This window comes from Rhinolophus sinicus, chromosome 14 (genome assembly GCF_057876585.1).
Source record: "Rhinolophus sinicus isolate RSI-liver-muscle chromosome 14, RSI-T2T, whole genome shotgun sequence".
NCBI lineage: Eukaryota > Metazoa > Chordata > Mammalia > Chiroptera > Rhinolophidae > Rhinolophus > Rhinolophus sinicus.
The window spans coordinates 174,493,810-174,513,615 of record NC_142514.1 but is presented as its reverse complement, the minus strand read 5'-3'; the positions used below and the strand labels follow the sequence as shown (position 1 = coordinate 174,513,615).

The 19,806-nt window shown below is 36.2% G+C and overlaps 1 protein-coding gene across 20 annotated transcripts in view; it reads left to right on the top strand.

Annotated features, from left to right (window-relative positions):
* The window catches only part of PHF21A (PHD finger protein 21A), a 164,008-nt gene that overhangs the window by 10,929 nt on the left and 133,273 nt on the right, over nt 1–19,806 (top strand). For 16 of the 20 annotated variants that reach the window (XM_088789562.1, XM_088789557.1, XM_088789554.1 and 13 more), the window contains 2 exons: nt 16,113–16,153; nt 17,513–17,624. The gene's annotated coding sequence lies outside the window, so the exon portion shown is untranslated. The remainder of the gene's footprint in view (nt 1–16,112; nt 16,154–17,512; nt 17,625–19,806) is intronic. The other 4 variants (XM_074336283.2, XM_088789548.1, XM_088789549.1 and 1 more) reach the window with 1 other exon arrangement.

The following is a 19,806-nucleotide window of genomic DNA, read 5'->3' as shown; positions in this document are numbered from 1 at the left end:
TCCATAATACTATACTAAACTGTGTAATTCCATAGAAAGTGAATTACTGAAGAAGTTTTCAGTTTACTGAAATGCCCATAGCGATGAGGTATCATTTTGAGAATGTTTCATGTTGATTTTGGTTTGGGTTAGGTTGAATTGTTTTGGAAATAGTAAGCATTGGGATGGAGTGGAAATGAAGGCATTTGGGATGTGCCCATCAGTGCCTACCGGTGAGAGTGGGGTCTAATACCTTTTTCTTAAAGGTTGGAAGTTGGGCACGTTAGCATGGTTATTTTACACATTTTCTTAGTAGGTGCAATATGTAGTTTACGTTTGCTATTTCAATTAGTCCTTATGTAGCTATCAACATTTTTGAAGATTTGATGACAAGTATCCGTTCTTTTAAAAAATACAAAGGCGGTGCATTTGAGGTATGAAAGTAATTCTAGCAATGTAGATATGTATAAAGTAGAAAAGTAAAGTTATCTATTCCCATTCTCCTTTTAAACTTTCCTGTGTAGTTCAATATGTATGATATATGTAAATATTTACAAAAAATGGAATTATACCATAATGCCCTCCTGAAATTTACTTTTTTTTCCAAGTGGCTATTTTAAAAACTTGCTATTTTTAAAAATAAGGCTCAGGTGGGAAGTGGGAGTGAGGTTGGAAGGAGAGAGGTGGGTAAGATTTTTACGTTGAGATTATAAACCTAATACCCTAGAATGATTATTACCTATGGGCAAAAAGCATTCTAAGTACTTTTTACTTGTGCCTAATGCCTTAGAGATAGTCATTGTTCTTTTTAAAACTTTAAAAAGTGTTAACCAATTTAAAATGACAACACTGTTTTCTGTCCTGCGCAAGTAATTCAGGAGACATCATTTTCAGAATTAAATTCTGCTATTTTATTCCGGTAGCTACTTATAAAGAGATTTGGTTTCAGATAACTTTTTTTTTTTTTTTTTAAACTGGTGGTCTCTCTTCTTGGTTGTTAGGAGACATTCATTCAGTATTTAAAAGTAAAGTAGGGTTTCAAACCAAGAAAATACTTGTAACATTGTAATTAATAGAAACTCAAACCAGTATTGCTTCATCAGCGTACAGATACCCTGCATAGGAATTAGTACTGGTCACATCTGCATTTGAGCAGTGTTGCCTGACCTCGCCCCCGTCCCGATCCTTACTCAATCATCACCAGATGCTGTACTGGTAACCCAGCATTTTTTAAAACAGTAAAGAAAAGAAAAGGGAAATTATTGGATGTGCCAATAATTTATCAAGGGTTGACTTTTTTTTTCTTCTGGCATTATATGAAAAAGGCATACTCAAGGCCTAATAGTTTACATTAAATATAATCTTTGATTCTGGCTTTGAGAGTTTTAATTTGTTGGTATAAGGTTATTAGTCATAATTCACCTTTATAATTTTTAAATTAAAAAATTTTATTTCATAGTTAATAACTTTTTCTTTATAGAAGTTTTTTTAAAAAAGCCTTTCTAATACTAGAATGCACTCATTGTATCTAAGGTGCTCTATGCTTCTTTAGACCCAACTTAAGTGAAGTGCTGGAGCTGGCCTTAAAATTCTAAGGATCGGATTTGGTAGCACGTAACAGTTTATTTAAACTATAGCATAGTTAAAGTTTTAACAAGCCAAGTTAAGAGTATTTCTCATTGGTAGCATTCATGTATGCTTTTCATTTTGTATGGCTCAGCCCATGCCGTAAAGTATTTTATTATTTCTCATAATAGTCTTATAAATGTATAAAGGGCTCAGTTCATGTCATGGATGGTAAGACTGAGGCAGAGACAAGAATTTTAGTAAGTTAATGTCAGAGCCTAATTTTCCTGATTCTCTTATTTTAGTTTCTGTCTCCTTAACCTGTAGTCTTCAAATTTTTAAACATTATGGCTACCAGTCAATGTATGTTTATATATACTTTTCTGAGCCTAGTATTTTATGTATGTTATAGAATGTACAGGAAATTTGAAATTTAAAAAAGGATGAGATTTTAAAATACGAATTGTAATAATTTCTTCCCATGGCCCCCTTCCTTCCCCAGGGTAGGTGAACCCACGTAGAGACTAGTGCTTTAGATAGGCCATTTTTCTGCAGAAGAGGAAACCATGGGGACACCTGAAGGACAGTTGATTGATACAAGGTGTGGGCCTTTCAAGTTGGAGTGATCTTTCTCAGCTTTTGAATTTTAAAGATGGAGAGTAAAGGCCTTGAGAGAGGTGGGCTTAAGAGACAGAAATATAAGCCTTATGTGTTTTCTTCCGAGTTGACCAAAGGGGGAGAAATAAAGGCTGCCTACCCGGACAGCTCCTACTCCCACTATGGAGATGGCAGTGCCTTTTTCTGTTGTTGTTAGGCAGTTTATAGAATGCAGGATAGCTTGGTAAGCGTCTTCTCTCTGCCTGATATGACGTAACATTGTGGAGTATGCAGCACGCATGTTAAGTACAAGTGGTTGTATTTGGCTTTTTGCTGCAGCATTTTTGAGGATGTCTTAAAAAGCAATTATCACTTGATAGAGTTGGATATGTGAAAATGATTGAAATCATCATTTCATGGAAACCAAACTTTGTAACTTGAATTATTCTATTTAGTATTTGTTTACTTCTCTTCCTTCCCCCCTCCCCCCTCCCCCCCTCCCCCAATACCTCAGAGCAGAATTCTTTTTCTGAAAGGAACAGATGCTGTTAACTTATCAGGACCTGATACTAAAAAGCCTACAAAAATCTTTGTGCTGCTTATTTTCTTTATTTAATCTATATGCAAAGCATATTGTAATTATTGTTGTTAGAGGGTTTTAAGCTAATGGTTCCTTCCCACCCTTTTTGTGTTCGGGGAGATAGATTAAGAATGCCAAATTGGCAAGTTGGTATAAAGAAATAATGACCACTGAAATAAAACAGGAGTTCAAATCAAAAGCAAACCAGATACAATGTAGAATGAAAATATCTTTTAGTAAAATGTTAGCATGCTGTACTTGGAACAGATGCCACATTAATTCAAAAGAGAGCCCAGAAAATGTGGCAACTTTACGATGTCAATGGAGGGAGCTGCAATAGTTCCTGTTCTCATTGTGTCAAGTTCTCTGTACCTCTAGGTCCGGTCCTGTTCTTCTGTATATTTATCTTCTGTATCTGTTACATGTTAGTATAAAAATATTAACTTAATGCTTAATGTTTTTATTTATGTAATTAAATACATTGTCATACTAATAGACATTAGAGTGAAAAGCCTAATGACTTGTAATACAACAGTAATGATTCTTGTTTTAAATGTGCATATCAAGATATGCAGAATCTGAAGCAAAAATGGACTTTTTTCTGCACCCTTCAAGGCACATTTATGATAATAAGGTAATTTAAGAATTGAGTCTTTCAAAGAGGCCTAGTGGTTTTTGAATGTAGGATTTGGACAAGTTACAAAACTATGAGAATTTTCCATTTTCTGATTTAAATTTGTAGTTATCATTGGACATTTGTTACGATTTTTAAGTAGCCTAGATTCATTCATTCCTCTTGTGGTGTTTTTTTTTTTTTTTTTTTTTTTTAATGGTGTTTGGGAAGGAGAAGAAAGGGTGATGGAAGGGTACTATACACATTTGGATACTTCCAGAGTGACATTCATTTTATAGAAGATTGTACTGGGACATCTCTGAATGGCCTGTTTCTTGCAGTGCATGGTTAGTGTGGGTCTGAGTGTGGAGAGAGATGGGCTAGGGGCTCTTAACCAGATTTACAGTGTGCCACTTCCTGAACAGTGTAATGATCTAATCACCAGGGGCATATCCTGTGTGCCTGTAAAGTCTGGTGCGCATGCTTAGAAAAGCACTACAGTTTTCTCTCAATTAGTCAAAGTATGAAGGCTTACAATTTCAGTAATTTTGTTGAAAAGGTTAAAAGTTCTGTTTTCATGCAATTCAGGTGAAGGAAAGTTTTTAGCGTGGCAGTAGAGCACAGTATTGGCACTAGAGCTGGAGCCAGTTTGCATGGGCTCAGATCCTGCCTTTGCCCTGTATTAGCTCTGACCATGGCCAAATCACTTCACCCTTTGTGTCTCTGCCTCAGTTTCTTTATCTGTAGAATATGAATAAATCATAGTGCCCATCTTCAAAGATTGTTATGAGGAATAAATTAGTTAATGTGTTAACTATGAGAAGTGCCTGACACATTGTAAGTGCTAAATGAATGGTAGCTGTTACTAGGTTTTATTACTCACCTTTAATTCTGGACTCCTTCCTTCCCTTCTCAAGGCTTGGGACACATGTTGTACAGTGGGAAAAGAGCCTTAGCTTTGGCATCTGACCCTGGATTGGAATATCAGTGCAGCCACTTAAAATTTGAGTGTGTGACCTTGGACGAATTATTTATATTTAAGTTCCCTTCAACAAAAATGTCTCGTACATGGTGTATACCAAGCTCTGTGCGGTTCTCTTGGACTTAAGCTTCTCTGTGATACAGGGACAGTAACACCAACCTCCTTGGGTTGATGGGAAGATTAAAGGGGGAAGTCTTAAGACATTTGATAAGCAATAGCTGCTGTTATCATTGTTGTTATTATTACAGTCCCAGTAAAAGTTTCTGGGAAAAGAGTAAATACAGGAACAGCTTAGCTGTAAAGGAGAGTATTTTCCTGAAATGTCATGGTGAGAAAAGATAATGGATGGGAAAGTGTACCTATGAGTTCTTGTTTGTGAATCCCTCTGAGAGAAATAGAAAATACATGGGAATATGTCAGATTTAACAGAGACTTTAAAGAGTATTTCAGGACATTTTATTAAAACCCTTAGTAATACAAGCCTTTTTTTTGCACCAAGAGATGATGCAGCTTATAGTAGGTCACTTAGCGTCAAGGCAGGAGTGGACTAGTTATTGTAACTCAAAAGTCCAAAGTACTGATTCATTAGCTGGTCAGTCCATTGGGTCTACTGCTCAGGACAAATTGTGTGTGTGTGTGTGTGTGTGTGTGTGTGTGTGTGTGTGTGTGTTTGAGAGCACATGCTTGAGTGTAGTAACTCATGGAAACAATTATAGAACCCCAGAGATTAAAAAAAAAAAAAAGTGGCACACAAGTGCTTTCTAGTAATGATGGACACAGTTTTATTTGCCTTCTTATTTGAGGCATTTTGCCTTTGTGAAATTTCCTCTCATCTGGTGCCTGGTCTTTTCTTATGGTAATTGTTATTTCTTTCTATATGTAATCATTGTTACCTATGTTGAGTCTAGAAAGTGGGCCCGAGAAGCTGATTGTGATAAAAGCCACTTTTAAAGTCCTGCCTTACAGTGGTCTCAAAATTCAGATTTTTTTGGGGGGGGGGGTAAGGAATTTGTGTTTTTAATATATGCATTAGTATGTTTGTATGTATATGTGTGAATATGTATGTATGTATGTATCTGGTAACTGAAACCAGTAATTGAGGAAAGGGGAATGATCAGTAAGCACAAAATAGAATTAACTTTACCCTTTCACTACCAATTTGGATCAGAAGCTTTTTTGATCTTTGATCTATATAGTTTTTTTCTGGGATTCAACAAATATATTTGTAATAGCTTATTTTAAAATATCCTGAATGTGGTGTATATTACCACTGGGGAGTATTTGAGTTAAAGTAGAATACAGTTGGTCCTTGAATGCCGGTTGGAATTGCGCAGGTTCACTAATGCGCAAAATTTTTTTCTCTCTTCTATAAGTTCAAACCCATGTTGTTCAAGGGTGAATTATAACTTCCATTAACTTTTTGTTCTCATGTATCCAACTGCACCATTTGATAAAGTCCTTGTAGGTGGAGAGAAGTAGTTACTATATTTTATTTTGTCTGTATTCCTAAAACATTGTTTCTGCTTTTTGAACAGAAACTCCAACAGGTTTATTTTGATAAAGTCCTGTACTTTAGCTCAACAAATATTTTAAATATCAAGCAATTATAGCAGGATGTGTAGTTTTCTTCCAGTTAATAAAGTTGTAATGTTATTTACAATCGCCAGAGTGGTCAGTAAGTAAAACTTTGCAGTTTTAGGATCAGCATAGCGTATGTACAGTGTTAAGTTTTCTTTACTTCAGCTTGTATGCAGGGCCTATACAAGTTGCTTCTCTTGGGCAAATGGAATTGTAAAAAGTTTAGAAGTTAATTTCATTTTAATAAACACAGGAGTTAGAAATACACCCTGTGGGGTCTTTGGGGTTGATTTAAAGAATTCCACAACTTTGAAAATCAGTTTGCCCCTGCCTGATTTGTAAAAGGTGGGGCTGTTTGTGACAAGGCTGAACTGTTCCACTTGGTGCAGGAAATGTCTGGTTCTGTGGTGCTTTAGCTATTTCCTAGATGCTACCATCCATTGTGCCCCTCTGTAGCCTTCCCTCTCCCCTCTTCCTGACTATGTCTTCGCCGTGTCTTCTCAGCGCACGCTATCTCCAGTCTGCTGTTCATCACTTCTTCCAAAGCAGAAGATTTCTTATTCGATTTCTCTTAAAAACAGAACAAAACACCATTGTAATCATTAGTTTTTAAAAAGAGAGAGCTGTTATCACGACCTGAAGGTTTTAACAGTTTGTGGACCTCCCCATTTTGGGCCTGCAGCCAGGAGTTGGATAATAGCTAGCTGAAAATCTCTTGTGAAGTAACTGAGTATTTGTGAAACATTTTATATCTCGACTAAGGGAGAGAAGAGGAAAAGACCTTTTCACCTCAGAAGTTGCTGTATTTTCTGGTAGGGGGTGCGGGAGGGGGCATGGTGGGTAGGGGGCAGCCTGGTTACTTAAGGGAAATTTAGGAAGCATGAACTTACTAGATTGCTCGCTGTAGTCCTGTGGACCTAACTGGAGAAGAAAATGGAAATGTTGGTGTTGCTGATTCTGAAATTATTTTGATTTAGTACTAGAGAGGGCTAGTAGAATTTCTTTCAGTTTGTAAAATACAAAATATGACTGTGATGCCTTGTTATTATGTATTGATTGTTTACATTTCATTAGTTGGTAGTTGCAAAACAGCAGACCCTTTACAGATTTCTCCTAGTAGTAGTTTTCAACTGTTCACTGAATTGTTTTGGTAAGAAGAGTAAAACTTGGACATGATCTGTGGTTACATGTTATGTTAATGGCTCTGTTGGATTTAAATTCAATAGCTTCTAAGACCTATCCCAGGCGCTTCATTCATTATTTAATTACCCATTGAGACAAGAGCCTTAACTTAATCTATAGGATTTTTAAACACTTATTTTTATGAAAATTTAAAAAACATACACAGAAATAGAGTGATAATATTAAGAAACCCCACCTACATGTTACCCAACTTCAGTTATCAGCATTCTGCTTGCCCATCTTTATGGTGTGTGAAACATACATGTTTTTAAAACATGCAATCCGAATAGATGCACTGGTGTACTGAAAGAAGAGTGTGCGAGAGAATGTCAACTCTTCATATGTTGTAAATTTAATACCGTTACCGCCTTGTAAGATAATACTGCATTCAGTTGTCTTTTAACTTAACTGAAGATGAAGGTGTCTGAGTCACCACTCACTTAATGGAGAGCCACACCTGCTGGAAAGATTTTACTTCTCTTACCCCTTCTTATGAGTTGCATTTGATTTTATGTACACTTGCCTATCTGCAACTTTGGACCAGCAGTAATGGTCATTTCTAGAATATGTAGGACAGTATTTTAAGTCAACATCAAGTTGGAAATCACTAGACCTTGCTCTGCACTCTCTCCTGCATGTTCACTCTCTTTTACCCGAGTGTATTGACTGACTAAAGAATACATGTTACAAGCAGTTTGTTGAGGGAATTTTGACGACCTGCTATCCCTGGACCTAGTAACAGGGATTACGAATTTAAGTTATTTGCTCCCTTGTTCGCTGTCCTTTGGAGGAGGAGTAATTGTGTGTGCCTGCAGTTGTGGGGCCTACAAGGTGATGGTAGCCCTATTTCTGAATTTCCTTACTTTTATTGGTTTAAATTAGACCCAGAGGGGTAATTATTCCACCCCAATGCATGGGGAAGCATAGTCTTTGGGAGTTGTGCATCTAAACCCCTGTGCAGTGCATTGAAAAGGTATCTTTAACGTTATGATGCTGTTTGGCATATTTAATGCAAGGAGTGTGCTTATTTAACAAGACCCTTAATAAGCTCCCTCTACACCAAAGACATATTTTAAAATATATACTTAAGATGACTTTGTAGTATTCCCCAGTAGAGTTCATCTAGAATAGCAAAACCTTTCTAAAATAAAACTTATTCCTTTAACCGGTATTCATTTAAGTGGATATCTCTGTACTTGGTTTCCATGGAAATAGCAAACAGCTAACGTTATTTATAAGGTGGAAGTAAAATAGGGTGCCTAATGGGACCCCATGCTGCTCTGATGAAGAGACTTAGGGAAAAAAATCCATGCTCATGGGATTTTTTTTTTAAACAAGGTTAATGGAAGCCCTGATTTCAGTCTTCTGTAACAGAACATATTTTTGGTTTTAAAGGCTAGCATTAATATCAAGCAAACTTCTTTTTTGGGTCTGTATTGCTTTCACTTTCAAGTTTTAGGACCATTTACTTATCAGCATGATTGAGGCTTTATGCTTCATACTCCCGTTTCTTTGTGGGTTTTGTTTCAAAAGTTAAAATCCCCAGAATATTGTAGCTGTTTCAATTTCTCATTGACATTTCAAAGTACAGATAAAAAGCTAACTGTTCATTAATGACAGCAGTGATGATAAAGAATCAATATGTTGGACAACATAGATGTTTACAAAAAAATGTGTATGTTATGGAATCATTTTTAGTTTTCAGGCCTTAAGTCAGGGTTCTTTTTTATTTGTGTTGTGGAGCTAAACCTGTGTACTCAGAGAGAAGAGATTCTAATTTTCTTTTGGGAATAGAAACGGGGAAAATCTTAAATTCTCTCCCTCTCTCTCTCAAACAAATGGATTGTTTCCAAAGCCTTTTGATTGAAATAAATGTTAATTCTTTCAGTCTTTGAATATGGATTTGGGATAAACCTTGGCTCTTTCCTCACTTCTTCGGTAAGGCCTACTCTTAGTTTTCTAGGCCTTACAGCAAAGCCTTGCATTTCTTAAGCGCCTTCACGTGAAAGAATATCATTCCCTTTGTGTTTGTGTTTGTGATTGGGGTGTGTGTGTGTGTGTGTGTGTGTGTGTGACTAATTTTTCTATAGCCTGAAAGGCACCTGCTCGTTTTCCAGCCTGGTGAGTACAGCAGTGCTACATTGAGAAGTGAGGCAGTACGGAACACAATAAGGTGCTGTAATTTTTATTTTGTTAGTTTGGGGCGTCCTTGGCAGCTTGTGATCATTATCCGTTTGTCTGGAAGTGCTGTGTGATTATTCCTGGCTAGCAGTGCAGCAGGAGTTTCCTCCTGTTTTAAAAGCAAGGATGGTAGTGTACTTCGGGCTCCATCAGGGAAGGAGAGAGTGTGTGTGTGTGTGTGTGTGTGTGTGTGTGTGTGTGTGTGTGTGTTTCTTTGGACAAGCTTCTGGCTGTAGGTGGGTTTACTGTGCTCTAATTTTAAAAATTTGATTGTTTTACTCGTGTTGAATTTTTGTGTGAGGTATCTTATCTCCAGCAGTTCACTAATTTCTTCTGTGCATATTGGTGCTATTTTATAAAATTTACTTAGCGTGTTAATTGTTCTTTTAGTTTAGCTTTCTCTTGGATATTTTTTAATCAGGTGTTTACCAGTGACCTTCCTTAGTGACTTTTACTTGAGTCATCTTGGTGCTTTAGAGACATAGGAATTTGGGTCTGTTATCCCATTTCTGAGAGAACAACTCCCAGTAGTTTCAGTTAGTGCGATAGAAAGGGTTTTCACAGATGCAGTGCTGGGTATGGAGCCTCCTCTTTGGTGCTTATGGTTTACACCCAGAACTCCCATTACTGTTAATAGGAGGCACTGGCTTAAATCCCTCTACACCGAGATAGACCCAAACTCTTGTAATGCCTTATAGATACCAGAGTTGTTTTTTGTTGTTGTTGATGGCAAGAGTTTTGGTCCTGAGGTTAACTGATTATTAAGATAAGAGTTTGAGTTGTCTTGGGATACGGGGTGATTTACTAAGTCTGATCTGTAATTAAGAAGTTTGTTTTGATGATTAGACTCAGAAAACATTTACAGCTTTGTAAATGTTTGTGGATGCTTGTGAATAAGGATTTTTGTACCTGATAGCATGATGAAGCAAGATTTATTCTTTTCGTGTGTGTTTTTCCGCTAATACTTCTCAACTACAAAATAAATTACTTTACAAGTTCTTGTATCTATCGTAAGAAGACTTAGTAAAAATTATTTTTTCATTTGTAAGCCTTCCCACAATTACTCTGGCCCCTTAAGTCTTTTGTCAGCTGATGCTGCTCACATCTTTCAAGCATATAGGAGCCAGTAATAATTTGTATTGTCTAGGAGCTAGGACATTGCCGTCACTGGTCAAGTATTGATAATCACTGTTTACTACGGCTATCTGTGAATTGTGGATTTTTATTAGTTTCATTTATTTATTCACAGTCTAATGGAAAGATTCCTTGATTGAGAGCAGTAAATCTGGGTTTCAGGTTGGGCTTTGCCTCTTACTATCTTCGTAGCTTTTGGCGAGTCATCTAAACTTCTTGGGCCACTGTTCCCCTGTGAAAGGAGGGGATGGATCTAGTACTCAGGGCAGCCCATTCTAGCTTTAGGCTATTTGAGGGCCTACTTTCCTAGGTACTAAAAGAAATAGAGGACGGTAAAGCTCTGGTTCCTAATTCTGGCTACCCATCAAAACCTTCTGGGGGAACTTTTTAAAAATACAGATATCTGAGTTCCAAATCAGACATAATGAAATTCAGTCTTTAAGGGTAGAACTTGGGAATCTTTTTTTTTTTTTTTTTTTTTTAAGTTTTAGATTTATCCAGATCTAGTTTTGAGAACTGTTTGTACAAGGCATTATTTCTACTCTACTTGGTGTGTGTTTGTGTGAGTGTGTATGTGTGTAGTCTAGTTAGGGAGATAAGACATGTAAGTTAAATGTGAGACAGTATGTGATTAAATTCTGAGATGAATGAGAAAGATGATAAATACTCTGAGAATTCAAAGAAAGGGAGATCTGGGAGTTGGGATGGTTAGGGAAGGTCTCCATTAACCAGTGGGTCTTTATCTCTACCTGGATGTCTGGGAGAGATTTGGATAGGGTGAAAGAAGATAAAAGGGTATTCTTTGTATGAGAAAGAGCATCCCCAAAGCAAAAGTTTGGGGAGAGGAACAATTATCAATTTTCATCTTTATTTTAGTGTTCTAATCTTGCATCTGCTGTAGATTTCCTAAACATTTTGAGGGAGTAAGCCATGAAGATATTTGATGGAAGAGAGTGTTCCAGTCAGAGGGAAAAGCAAGTAGGAGACCCCTGAGAAGGAAACTTGTTTGGGGTTTTTGAAGTACAGAAAAGAGGCCATTGTGGCTGGAGCAGATTGAGCAATGGGGAGAGAGGGGCCGAGATGAGGTCTCAGAGTAGCAGAGGCCCAAGTCACTTAGAGCCTTGTGGGCCACTGTAAAGCATATTAGCTTTTTCTTTGAGTATGGTGGGAAGCCATTGGAGGATTTTAAGCCAATGAGTAAGCAGATCTGTCTTGGATTTTGAAAAGGTCACTGTACCTGCTGAGAAGATAGAGTGTAGTAGGAGAAAAATGGAAGAGGGGAGGCGGGGTAGGAGGCTGTTGAATCGTCCAGGTGAAGGTGATGGTGTCTTTGACCAAGGAGGTGCTAGTGGTGTTCAGACAAGTGGTCCAAGTCTGTGTATTTTGAAGGTAGAAGCAAGATGGTTAGTTATTGGATTGGACGTGGGGTGTGGAGAAAAGAATTAATGATGAGTTGGAGGCTGTGGCCCGAAGGGCTATGGTTGACATTTCTTGAGATGGGGATGATTGAGGAGGAGGTTGGGGGATGGGTAGTCAAGAGTTTAGTTTGGACAAGTGTTGAGTCGGCAGTTGGATAGAAGAGTTTGAAATTCAGGGGAAAGGTCTGGGCTGGAGGTACAAGTTTGGGAGTCACCAGCGTACAGATCCTTTTATAGTCATGAGACTGGGTGAGATTACCTAATGGGAAGAGTTCCAAGAATTGAGCCCTGGGGCAGTTCAACATTGTGAGGTTTTGAGAGAGGAGAAGGAATCAGCAAAAGAAACCCAGAGGAGTGGCCAGAGAGTGGGAGTGGGAGTCAAGAGAAGAAAGGCTTTCAAGAAGGAAGGTATTATCAACTGGATCTAATAAAACTGATCAAACAAGGAAGCGAGGGCTGAGACTTTGCTATTGGATTTGGCAGCAGGGAGGTCATTGGTGAGCTTACCAATGGAAGGAGACAAAACCCCAATGGAATGGCTTCAATATAGGATGGGAGGAGGAGAACTAGAGACAACAGTGAGTGTGGTTAACACTGCAGGGAGTTTTCTTATGGAAATGGGAGCATAGATATAGGACAATAACTAGAAAAGGATATAGAGTTAAGGGAGGCTTTTTTTTTTTTTTTTTTTTTTTAAGATAGAAGAAACAAAATGATCCAGTAATGATGGAAGAATTTATGCTTCTTGAAAGTGAAGGGAGAAGTGCTAGAGGGTTGTCTATGGGACAGTAAGATTAAGGGGCGGTTGGGGGATGATTATATTATTGGGGCCTAGAGGACCAATTCTCATTAAGCAGGATTCTGCTTTTTCTTCTGAGCTCTTAGTTGCATCTAAACTTATTTCAAACTTACTATGCTTTCTGTTTACAAGTTAAGAAGGGTAGATAAAAAGCAATAAAACTTATTGTATATAAAATTAGTGTATCACCTTGGTGTAGTAGAGAAAGAGAAGCGATTGAGTCTTCTGTGTAAGGTGACATTTTACAGTGTCTTTGAATGACAATTTTCTGTGCTATTCTAGTCCCTTGTCAAAATTTATGATTGAGCGTACACTATAAACTTAATTGCTCAAAATTTGTAGTGGGATAAATTTTAGCCTAATTTAAAACATGATCTAGTATTGAACATTTTCTCTGCAAAATTTGTTTATTTTTTAATATATATTCTTAATATACAGAAGTTTTAGATATTTCATAAAAGGTACTTAAGTAGTTATTAGTCACCTTTGATTTATTAATGGTACTTTAAATTTTACAACCACATCAGAAACCTGAATGATTCATTTCTTTACCAGCACTAATTAAAGAATTTACCTGTGACGATCTGGAGAGGTGAACAATCTTCAGTTTGCAAAAAATCGTGTGAAGTTACGTTAGCAAGATAATGTTCATCTCTAAAACAAAAATAATTTCATTTACTCCAACTTACGTATTTTGAATGTATTTTTCAAGAACAAATCTGTATTTTAAAAATTTAAGCAAATGTGGTTAAAAGTTTTGAACTACCTTAGCTTACAAGTATGAACTGTATTGAGAAACAAGTGGAATTTCAGTCAACATGAGAAAAATCAAACTTTCACTTAAGACTTTGAATAGGTTTTGTTTATGGATAGTGCAAAAAGTACAGATTTATATATAAATCTTCTTGCTGCTAATTCAGTCCTGTTAATTATGGAAATAGAATATTTTCTTTTTCTTAAAAATCAATTTCCAAATAGTAGTCAATGATCAGTCTTCAGAAGAAACACTTTGATAGTTCTGATGTACAGTGTTTAAGAATCACTAAAGATAATTTACTCTTTTTGGGTATCTGAACCTGGTTGCGAATCCTGGTAAGGCTGTGTGGATCTTTTTCCCAGAATCCTCATACATACAGAATTTAATATATAGTACCATGGAGTTGGCAAACTCCTTTGAAGCCCACTCATAAAGATCCCTTAGGCACACGTAAAGGAGCTCAGGTTTTAAAACCTGCCCTAGATAGCTACTTACATGACTTTTCTTTAAAACTTTATATGCACGCTTTAAAAAAAAAATGTTTGACCAGTATTTATTGTAGTTTGTTTCTTAGAAGAGTAACTGCTGCAGCTGGTTAAGAGGAAGTGAGGTCTCCTAGAAAGGCCAGCTCAGTCAGAAAGGAATCTCAGGGTCAGTAAACTTTTCTCCAGCCTGGCTACCAACTCGCTGTGTGACGCTTGGGGAAGTTACTTAACCTCTCAGGCTTTACTGTCCTATGTGATTTCTGCAGTCCCTGCAAGCAGTTTTATGATGTGGTAAAATTCTTTATCAATTTTGGATTGACTTTACTATTGATTTTTGGAGACATGCTCTATAGATAAGGTATACATCTGTTGTGCCTTTTTACTGAATGTGACTTTTCAGAAAAGTTTATGTGACTGTACTTTCTCAAATGCCATGTAAGTAAAAGCTAAAATCCCAATCCTATCCTGGTCGCTTGGAGTTTCATGTTTTATTGTATAAGCCATTGTTATTACATGTGCTGCAATTACCATCTCTAATTCTGTGGCTTGCTTTTTCATTCTCTTAATTTTTTTCTTTTTTTGATGAACAGAAGTTCTTAATTTTAATTTAGTTCAAATTATCAGTCCTTTCCTTTTTCATTATATTTTAAAATGATAATATTTAACTTCCTAATCAACTGTTTTTGTCCAAAGTCATTCATTTAACAAATAATGCTGTGGGATCGATGCATAAGAAATTATCTCCAGCATGAAAAAGCTACCAAGAAATGCTTAATAGGGAAAATAAGCCTGAGTTAAGGGTCCACTCAGTGAATTCATTCATTTAACAAATATTTACTGAGCATTTACTATGTGCATGATAGTGTTTTGAGTGGTATAGTGGTATCAGTAATGTTAAGAATCCACTTTTTAAAATTGCGATATTACTGACATATAACATTGTATTAGTTTTAGGTGTACAACATAATGATTTGGTATATGTATGTACTGTGAAATGATTACCGCAATAAGCTTAGTTAACGTCCATCACCGCACATAATTTTAAGTTCTTTTTTCCTTATGAGAATCCACTTTTTAATAACCACATTCTATAGATTTTTGCATGATTTTTCTTCTGGTTGGGAGTTATTCTAATCTTGGTGATTGAAATTGCCATTTATGTGGACTTGAGAACTTTAAAAAGAACTGCTACTAAAGAAAAGGCAGGATAAAACAGCAAATTCAGTTTCTTTTGGAAATGAATGTTAACTGCATGAATTGGGGCCCTTTTAAATTATTTTACTGTATGTTTGATATGACTATACATGATTCAATAAAATTTTTTAATCTGGATGACATGAAGACTTTTTTTGAAATATCCCTTGAGGAAATGAGAACATTATTGGGGTAACATCAGTCAACACACATACTATGTTTAAAGCATAAGGAAGATATTTATAGTTTTAGAGCATTAGGGGAAAAGTTTAAATTTTTTGTTCTCTAATTTTTTTTAACAGAAGTTTTGGTCAGGGAAGCGTTAAAAATAAATACTATAGTCTGACTTGACTTTTCTGACCTTGAAGTCAGCTTAGTGGAGTTTAGTTAATCTGAAGAAGACACACTGAGTGATAAAAGCATCACTGAGCATTGGATTGGGAGCCTCAAACCTTGGTTTTTTTCTGCCTCTGTCACTGATTAAATATGTGGCATAGGGAAATCACTTCTATGTTATGTGGTTTACAGTCTAAAGTGGTGAGAATGTGAATGAAAAGTTTAATTAAAATTATGACTATACATATAAAATGCTGTGAATTTTAAAGTCTTATATAAGCCAAATCCATTTCAAGATTAATTGAAAGAAGGCCTGTTAAGTAGACCAAATTAAGGGCCAATGATGTTATTTGTTAATATAAAGCAACAAACTGAAGGTGATTGGTTGGGGATGATAGTGCATTTGTGTGTTTTTTAGATTAGGTGCATTTCATTTCTGTGTATCTCTTAGGAAAACGAAACCATCACCTACTTATTTTTACTTGCCTTGAAACAACTGGAAAAGTGAAAAAACTGGAAAATTAGAGATTTAACTGCCCTTGAGTTCTTTCCTTGCTGTAAAAACTACCAATCTCTTCCTTTCTTTTGGGTTTTAGAGTTTTGGAGATTTCTCTGTGTTTTGGTTTTTTCTTCTTAAAATCAGATAGAAATCTTTCAGTCTTCAGCTTTTGATGACATGTCATAAATCTGTGTTTGTAGTCTGATTCCATTTTCCCCTTCTTCTGTTATAGGGAGCAAGAGAGCTGAAGGAGAGCCAGTTTCCCCCAAATTGGTAAGTTCTTTTACCAGGCAGTCATAGTGTGCCTGATGTTAGTTGGATAATTATTTAAATGTTCAGTGAATTTTTTTTTTTTTTTTTTGGCACAACTCTCTTCTCAGAAATGAGGCTTTGCTGTTTGCACTGAATGAAAGTGAATTTTTGTCTAATTTCACATAGCCATATCTCAAATGCATTTGTGTTTCTAATAATACTGCTAGGCTTGCATGTTCCTGCATTCGATAACCTGTTAAAATATAAAGTTCCCCTGTGCCAAAAATGCCCTTATGCAGTGGTTAGAGCCAAACATTCAAAAGTCAGGATATTCAAAAGTTAAGGTTCCCATTGTGTTTTGTATTACTTAGTATGCTGTTAAATTTGATGGCCTTCATATTATGTGCCAAATGGGTAGGTTAATGTAACTATGGGAAACTTGACTTTGAAATTTGGGACTCTTTAAGTATTTATATTCTTAAATTTAATGTTGGATTGGCTTTATGTCTGATATTGTATTTTTAGTGTGTGTTGTTTTGTATAATTCTTAAAGAGAAAAAAAAATAAGAGAGAGAGAAAAGTGGCAGTGTGGGGCATATAGGCAAACACATTTTTTCCCTAATGTGTCCATTTTAACAGCTTATAAATCATCACACTTAATCATTTCTTTGAATGTCTAATTCAAGATCACAGATTGCACAGGGCAGTCTAGTGACTAAGGATCAAACAAATATTAACCTTATTTGGAGAGAATGTATTACGAGAAAAAATTAAATTCAAACAAGATAGCTGGAATAGGGTAGTCCCCTAATGCAAGGCTATCTTTTTGTTTTTTTGTTTTTTAAATTCTCTCTCTCAAATAGTAATTAACTTAGTGTGTGGAGAAGATACTTAGTTAAGGCTTCTTTCTGATAATTTATGGTCCTTGAGGTGTCTCTCTTACCTTGTAGGGATTGGGCTTTGAACATTAAAGGGAGGCATTTGGACCAGTTAACCTTGAATTTACTACGTTTTTATTCTACTTGCCTTTTCTCATGGAACCTTTTAAAATAAATAATCAACACCAAATAGCCCTTTACTCTGAGATGTGATAAAATCATAGGGTCTCAGAGAAAGGACCTTAAGACCTTTTCTTCTAGCCTTTTACCCGATGTGGCAATTTCTTCTCCTATATCCCTGATAGATTGTTATTCGGGTAAATATTGAATACTACATTTTTTAAAAATATAGCTCATTATTTTCTGTAGTGTATTCTGAGGAACTCTAGTTCCACAGAAATGAATAAATATTACTGAGGTTGGGTGGGGGCGGAAAAATGTTCGGTCAAATAATTTGGGAAATGCTGCGTTAAACAAAGTTAAACAGGTTTCTTTACTGCAGGACTTCTCAGAACCTTTAATATGCTAATGTGCATTGTGAATCTCCAAGAGGGGGATATGATATGCAGCATTCTTGAATACTTCTAATGACAGGGAGCCCACTACCTCATAAGGTAACCCATTCCTTTTTTGTACAGCTCTAATCCTTAGCTCTTCCTTAAATTGATCTGAAATCTATCTCCCATAACTTCCACTTCTGTTAAGTACTTACTGGTTATGCCAAGACCACCACACCCTCTTGTGTTAACCTTTGTGTAGTGAATACGTATATCATTCTAGCCAGGCTGTCTGGACGATTTTTTATCATTACATAGCGTTCTGGTAAATGTGGCAACCAATTATAAATCTCTCATTGTCAACTATGCTCTTATACACTATTCTCCAGCCTCCTCCATTCTGAATTTCTGTGAGTTTTAAAATTTACTTCAACATTCTTGTTGTTGGGTATAGTTGGGATGGTTTTAGTAATGAAAGTGATGCTTTATTTCTGTAAAGAAAGGGGAAATAGAAGAATGTGTGTGTGCCAGTTAGGTTTGGGGCCAGGAAGTTGCGATAGAAACTGTACATTAGAATGAACACTGGTGGCAGGGAGAGGTTCAGGACACTGCAGCAGGATGCTGTGGGGACCCCTGGCTTGACCCCAAATACCATACTGTCATGTCGCAATGGTATGACCTGCTACATATTTCTTTTCTTTCTTTTTTCCTTTAAATGAGGGCCTGGCCCCCTCCCTCAGAAAAAGCAAAACAGAAAGGAAAGATATATATTTTATTCTCAAACACATCAGACATTCAGATATCATAATTGTGTGTGTGTGTGTGTGCGCGTGCGCGTGCGTGTCAATTTAATTTAATGGTTAGGAAACATCAGTCTCACTAGTTGAAGTGATTTTTGTCAGCAGTTATAATACCAAGATTTTAGCATCGTAACCTTGCCAAATTCAATGGGTAGCCTCTAAAATCAGGATTGCCCAGCTTTTTGTGCAGTAGCATTTTCTGTTGACCTGTGGAGTTTCACCAAAGAAATACCACCATGAAAATAAAACAGTCATTAGTTTTTTTAATGTCATATTTTGATTCATGTTAGTAAATGTTAATTTTCAGTAAGTGTTATTAAAAGAATTTTATTATTTTTAGCATCCATGATAAGTTTTAGCACTCTTAGTTAAAAGTTAAAGATACCGTTTTATCTCCTAGCATGTTAGATGCATAGTAAGAAATAAGTATTTTGCACACATTGAAATCTGATATTTTAGTATTGGGCATGTGACAAGTAAGGATACATAGATCTATCAAGACTTTCTTCTACTTTTTCATATTTTAAAAAATTAATTAAACCTACTCTAAACACTGTTCTGAGAATATAGATCAGAAGTGGTGTCTTGTACCAAGTAACTAACTACATGGTACAGAGAACACAGAACTGACCATTTTCTGGGGATTCAGCCTGGGGGCACAATGTATTATGGACTTATGGTTAGTTAAAGAAACTTGGTTGGCAAGTTGAGTTTTGATTGGAAAAAGGGTTTATATCAGTTCAGGAACAGAGCACTGTTTCTTAGTAGTAAATTCATTATTAGAGTTATAATGAAGACCTAGAGGTCACATATCTCCAAGCAAAACTATACCCAGAAAAATAGAAGCCTCTTTCTTAGAGAATTTGAAAATAGGAAAGCCTGTAGTCTCCTTAGCAATATACTCTGTTGAGAAATTTATTAACAAGTTTGTGTGTGTGAATAAAAGCATTAAGTATGTTAGGAATAGCATAGAACTTTACAGTTTACAAAGGGCTTTTCATATAGTATTTACCTCATTTAAACCTCATAACAATTTTATGAAGTAGGTGATACTGTTCCCACTTTCCTGATTTATAAGCAAACAAATTTTAAAAACCCTGAGGTGGTTTTGAGAGTGATTCCACGGTGAGTAAGTGGAATCAGGTTTTTTTCGTTTTGTGTTGGGGGATAGCAAATGTTCTGTCCAGACGTCACTGCTGCCTTTTTAAAGTGGGATTTGATTATTGTTTTTGTTTGGTTGGTTTGCGGAATTTTCATTTATGTATGTTTTAGGTTTTTTGTTATTTGAAGGTGAGAGGCTACTAGGTATCCCAGTGGTTTGACATGTACAGTTCTGAAGGTAACAAATGTTGGTATTTTGTGCTAGGCAATTGTCCTCTCTGATGGTAGTATTTAGAGCTGTTAGGTGGTAAAAGACATTGTACCTCAGTAAAGTGTGTCTATTACTGTTTTGTGAGTCTGTTTATATTTACCTTGCAGCAACTGATTTGTTATTTATG